Source organism: Excalfactoria chinensis, chromosome 3 (assembly GCF_039878825.1).
Source record: "Excalfactoria chinensis isolate bCotChi1 chromosome 3, bCotChi1.hap2, whole genome shotgun sequence".
Lineage (NCBI taxonomy): Eukaryota > Metazoa > Chordata > Aves > Galliformes > Phasianidae > Excalfactoria > Excalfactoria chinensis.
Genome location: NC_092827.1, coordinates 95,707,478 through 95,713,893, shown reverse-complemented (window position 1 = coordinate 95,713,893; position 6,416 = coordinate 95,707,478).

Genomic DNA, 6,416 nt, shown 5'->3' with positions numbered 1-6,416 from the left:
CCTATTAAAGTTGCAGGTCAGTAGCATTCCCTGTGAGAAACCAAATGCACGCAGATTACAGTGTCCTCCTGCACAGAGCCCTCCTCAGTTGTTTTAAAACTTCTCTCTACAGTTGATCTACAAGGCTTGCTTCTCACAGGCAAACAACAGAAAAATCTTCAAACCATAGCCTTGGAAACAAGAAGTCTATTTCTCACTGGACATTATCATGGTACATTTTCAAACCTAGGATTTAAGCACCTAACAACTAATCCTACTTTTTCCTCCAGATAAAAAAATATCATCTCTCCCTCCAAACCTTGTCTCTTTCGCAGTCGTTGACCTTCACAGCTACAAGAATAGTCAGAGACACAGTTTTAATGCAAAAAATGGTTTGGAGACCTGACTGAGCTCAGTCCTCATGTATGAAGCAGAAACTCTCATTTTGCTGTTTCACGGGTGAAGAACTGGTGAGCAATGGAAATATTTGCTTCTCACCATAGCTCTGATATCTGAGAACTGCTTATTGTGTGTGCTGAACTTAATACTTGATCATATCATTGTAACCCTTTCAATAGTTCACACCTGTCTGATTTTTAGTTGAAAAACGAAGCCTTTTAAATAGGCTTTGAAACTAAAAAAAAACAGTATGGAAAATGCTTTCAAAATTGGAGGTTTAAATCACTTAACATACATACAGCCTGATTCCTGGGAAGCTGAGCCGGCAACCATAACTGCAACACTGTGCTGAGAGTTGCTGGAGCAGTTTGAAAACCTCCCACCTGACCCTACCTGTAACTGTATTGTTTTAAACTCTTTTCCAAATCACCTGGAAATCTTGTTCCAACTTCCGCCTGCTGTTTGGCCTCAGTCCCGTGTATGAGCAGGAGCCAGACACAGCTGTATATGACAATACATCACCTGTATTCCACTCAGCAATGGTACTGAACTACACTGCCGGCAATCAGTGCGTCCCACTGTGTCTTCTGGTGTGGATGGAGAGTAGTCCATGCATGTCTCTTCCAGCCATTATGACTTCTAGTGGAAAGCATAGCAGACAGGTTAAAAGCTGTAGATGGAAGCAGTGAACATGCAGGCTGCATGGATTCGATCCTCTACTCTTTGTACATTATCCTTGTTAGTATGCTTGCCGTCTGATGCAACTCTTTCCACTAAATTAGCATCCTGTGCTCACCCCTGATCTCACTTATCACGTTAGATGCCATGAAGTGGCCTGGTTCCTCAATCTTAAAATAAAAATCTGAAGAAGCCGCAGAAAATTCTTCACTTTCAGTAAAAGTAACTGCAGCACTGAAGGATTCCCTGAGAGCTTCTTTCTCTATGGGAGGATTAATCTTTGGACATTGTCCAGCTCCCCTGATTTCATGAGCTAATCTCTATCTGGAGCAACTCCTGTGTGGAAAAAAAAACAAATGTTTGCATGCAAAATAGTACCTTTTGGGGTGAGCAGAAATGGTGCCAGGCCATCTTTCACAGCCATTCTTGTAATACAACAGAACTTTAACTAGAGAAATAAACAGTCAAAATGAACAAGTGACTGTACAAGGCACTGCTAATCTTTGTTAGTCTCATAAAACACGTTACGAAAACTGCACTTGCAGGTACAACCTCCAAGTCTTTAATTAAACACAGCAGCGTATTTCAGAAATAAAAGCTCAGCGCTGACTCCTGTTTTTCTCGCGGGTGCTTTAGCAAACAACAATATCCTGAAAAGAAGTACGTACGTGTGTTTTCTCACAAAATAAATGAAAGTACTGATAGGTGGGGATCCTTGCCTTGAATTTCCAGTGCTTAGATTCTTGGCCCAAAAGGTCATGAACATCTTCCGGCACTGAGATTTTCAAGGCCACGCAAGGAACCTGCCCCAGAGTCTCCCACTGAAGTTAACAATAAGTCTGTAGGGAAAATGCCTGGACAGCTTTCAGAGCTTCAGCCAATACCTCCCTGAGTAAACACTTTTAAAGACTCTGGCTCAGAATTTAAAAGATACATTCTTTACTCTGTAGATTATCCAAGCTCTGTAAAAATCGGTGGAAACACGGATTTCCCATTTACTTGGGATCTGTCGTTTAGCACTTAAGGTTACAACATCCACATTCATAATCATCCTAACTATCAGAGATCCTGACTGCCCACAACTTCAGCTGAACCCCAGAAGAAACTTGTAACTTCTGTGGCCAAGTATCAGCAAAATCTTCTGTAAACAGCAAAGCTGAGAGCAGAAAGGTGAACAAAATCTCGGTTAGACACCAGTCTGTGTTCCCAACCATTTGGCAGGCAGAAGCTTTGGAACTGTGACACACAGAGCGGCTGACCCAGCTCATCTAGTTGCTTTATATCGCACCCATTCTTCTCATGTTCGCTGACATGGACTTTCTCCCTTTGCCTCCAACGCTTCCATAGAAAAGTACAGCAGCAGCTGCTGATCAGCGTGGCTAGTGACACCATGGAACTACTCCACTCTTTGGATCCTACAGGACAGCTTCCTCTCAGCACCATGCCTCTGGCAAGTGACAACAGTTCTACTCCTTTCAACCCTTTGGGACACCCTAACTCTGTACCACCCACATAGATACCGGTTAACAAATGCTAGCACCAAAGCTCTATATGTAGCACTTGGCATTTGATGTCCTACCTTCTCCAGGTGTGTCCTCACAGCAAAGGATAACTGTTCCACTGGCAGTGATGAACTCTGCTTATAAATAGCATACACGTTATCCCTACTTCCAAATTTATTTGTGTATGCATGTGTGCATATATACGCCTTGCCTACGTAACACTGAGAGCTACCACTCACCTAGCAAGACCTGCAGTACAAGGCGGGGAAGAAAACATACTGAGTAACACCAGAACGTTTCTGAGAATCCCAGCGTAAAATATCTCACATAAGACATAAAATAAAAGGTCAGCCCATCTAATGTTTGACTCATCCCTTCAAGCAGAAGGCAGCTTCCTTGTTTAGTATGCTGTTTGATTATTCAACGCACACAACTCTGCAACACTCCATGCATCACCGGCAAAGCAGAACAGGAGGATGCATTCAACCGTGTCTGAATACATTTAAACATAACTTCTGCTCAGGTAGGAAGTGTTCAGAAAGGAAATACCCTCAAAAAATACATACTGTCAGAACAGCTGGGGCCATGAGCACCTCTATACTTAATCCATCCCCAAATCAGAATGATTTATATGAATAATATACATGTAAGTTCAAATGAAGTGTATGTCCTATGGCAGAGATGGTCAATACCATCAAAGAGTTATATGAGAAATCTCCAAGGTTCTGCACTGTAAGGATGGCTAAGTATGGAGAAGGGCTCAGGATGTTTCATTCTGGCACTATTACAGGTATCATATGGATCAGGTCCCTTAGGTAGCCTACAGCAAGCTTTCTTTGCTTTACAGATGTAAAGAGTGAACCACTGTGAAGCAAAGGTGCTTTCCATTCACATATATTACTTAAGCCCTTATTTCCCATTTCTGGTGGTACTTCTGGGTGCCAGCACTTGCTTCCATGTCAAGCAACGAGGGGATAAAAGCTGTCCGCAGAGGGCAGGTCAAAGGACAGCAAAGGTGTAGCCATCCGTTTGAGAACAACAGCAGGGAAAACACCATGACTAGTATTTCAGAAGAATATGGAAGAGCAGTGAGGGTAGGAAAGGAAGGCAGCAGCTTCCTCAGCTGCAAAGACAAAGCAATGAGTAGGAAAGGGACAGACAATGCTGAGGCCACAAGACAGCAGAAGGCAGTTGAGAAGTCTGATCACGTTGAACCACAGGAAAGTCTCCTATCCTTACCAATTTTAGTGGCTTTGGTTTAATTCTAGGCTGCTGCACATCCTTCTCCCCTTGTGCCTTTCACACAAACTCTGCTATCCAGTCTTGCACCCATAATTAGCTGAACTTTTGACACTGCTTTTTGGGTTTCAGACTTGGTAAAAAACAAACAGTGACAACAAGTGCCCCAGCAGGAAGTGAATTTTACCCAACTACACTGCTCCCACAGCCTTCTTCAAACTGTCAAAGTTTCATAGCACTGACTGAGTCACAACTGAGTTTCAAACATGTAGATTTGCCCGTCTCCCCTTACTCAGATGATCTTCACAGGAAACAAACCTGTCCAGTCTAAGGCAGGGCGATAAGCAAACACACGTCACGGTGATGATTTCATGCGAAGCAAGTTTCAGTTACACAGCACCGTATTTTGCCCCCAAACATTAGGTTTTGTTTTGAAGACGAATACGTGACTTGAGTCTGGTCCCATTCACTTCCAGCAGCATCTTCTCTAGCAAAGCCTCTCTGTTGGTTGAAGAGAACATCCAGTTGTCTACACGTCACCAGCAATTGAAACTGAGAACCAACAGAAGTTCAGTCTTTCATTGAGAGATGAAGACAAATTCATTAACAGAGGAGAACTGTAGGCCTATCCCATCAGTACCAGCATGGCTTGAGCACTGCAGTACAGCAGTTAATGAGCCGGACATTAAAAAGAGTGAGAGCTCGTGTTTGAACTGCTCAGGGATTTTAAACAAAAAACCAGCTCTTCTTCCAGCAGAGACCTTTCATAGGAAGAAACATTGCTTGGGAAAAAAATAAAAACCCTAAAAAATTCATTGCTTTAGTTTCTCTTCTGCTTTCGATATTTTTTAAAGTATATAGACATGGAATTAAAAACAACTTTGCATTGCGAGACCAATCTGTCCAACAGAAAACCCTGCATTAAAAGCAGTCTGTTTAAGAATTAAAAAGGAATAAATAAAGAAAAATGGATCCAAATCTTCAGTTTGAAATCAGGAAGAGAAGAAATAAAAAAAACTAATTCTACTCTAAACTTCCTTTCCTAATTTTACTTCCCGTTGTTTTTAACGAGCTCTACGCATCCAAGGTAAGGAGAGCCCCCTGAGGAAGTCAGCCGCTCTGAGAGAACCAGCAAAGAAAACGGATCAAAAAAGCAAATAAAATTGTGCAACTTGTGTGAGCCACCTAAAGAAAGTCCATAAAAACTGTGAAGTTTTGTTACGACCTGCCACTGTAATAATGAATGCAAATGGAAAAGACTGTCTTCGGAGACTGTGAGGAGATGTTTTGGGGCCTTTTGGCATAAATGCTTACAATAAACACAGCTTAAACATTAATATTTATCTTTATCTTGTAGATGTGCGGCAACGGTGCTTCTGTACCTGCAGCAACTAGTTCCCAGAAGTTGCACAACACACGGCTTACTCACATTTCTCTCCCATCCGTGGCATTCAGGAAGGGTATCAAGGTGGTCTGGGGAGATTTGCCATCAAAGACTTCCTGGCCTGACCTTTACTGAGCCCTGAGACTATCAGAAGGAACCACTGAGGAGCAGCAGGCTCCATATATAGCCATAGAAATACCAGAATGGCCTCTGAGGAGTGCAGTCCTTAAATGGAGAGCTATCTAGAAGATGAAAGCGAGCTTTTTTCCTTACAAAACAAGGAATTCTTGCCAAACTTTGTTGATTTCTACGGGGTCCTTCTTTTTCGGGATTTTTTTTTTTTTTTTTTTTTTTTACTGGAAATAATTAATTCTTAGAGCCAAAATCTCAGTCTATTTATAAGAACTAAAGCAACAAGGGAAATGAATCTTAAAGAGGTTTAAAAACATGAATTCAATTCCCATTTCAGACCCGCTTTAGGCATTGGCAGCAAAGTAGGGGAGCCTGACTTTCAGAACATAAAGTCAAACTTTGTTATTTCCTTCCAGAAAAACAAAGCCGGTCCCTGGACTCATTGCTTCCACCTCTTGGTCAGGCTGCACGGAAAAGCTGCCTGTGCAAAACGCACCCAAATGCAGAATGAGAAACATTTACCTACAAATACATAGAAAATGATCCCCGAATCCTCCGGTGCATCCCCAGGAGAGTCCCTGGCTGCTACCAAAGGCAAAATACATTGAGTGGAAACAAGTTTATTCGATTAACTTTGTTCTCGTTCTCATGCAACAGCAAGATCAAGGCACACGGGACCGCATGCACCTTGCTCTTTCCCTGTGAAAACCAACCGCTTTTACTGCACGTTTACACCTCCTTCTGCAACAAATCAAACTGAAATACAGCTGGACACGGACAGCTGGGAGAGGGCAGGCAGTTCAGAAGGAGCGCGGTTCCCTGCCAAGCTCTCACACACACAGTTTCAGCACGGGATAAAATGGCGGCAGTGCCGGAGGACCCCGCCGTGCCGGGCAGCCTCAGCCCCTCTATCTCTCTCTCTCTCCCTTCGCACACCTCCTCAACATGGCGCCGCCCGACGCGGCTTCATTCACCGGGCAGAACGGGCGGCGCTGCCAGGAGTTCCGACTTCCGGCGCCTGCCCATTTCCTGCAGGGCCAACCCTTAAACGCCTCCCGCCGCGCTCGGAGGGCGCTGCCGCCTCCACACCCGCCCCTAACGCC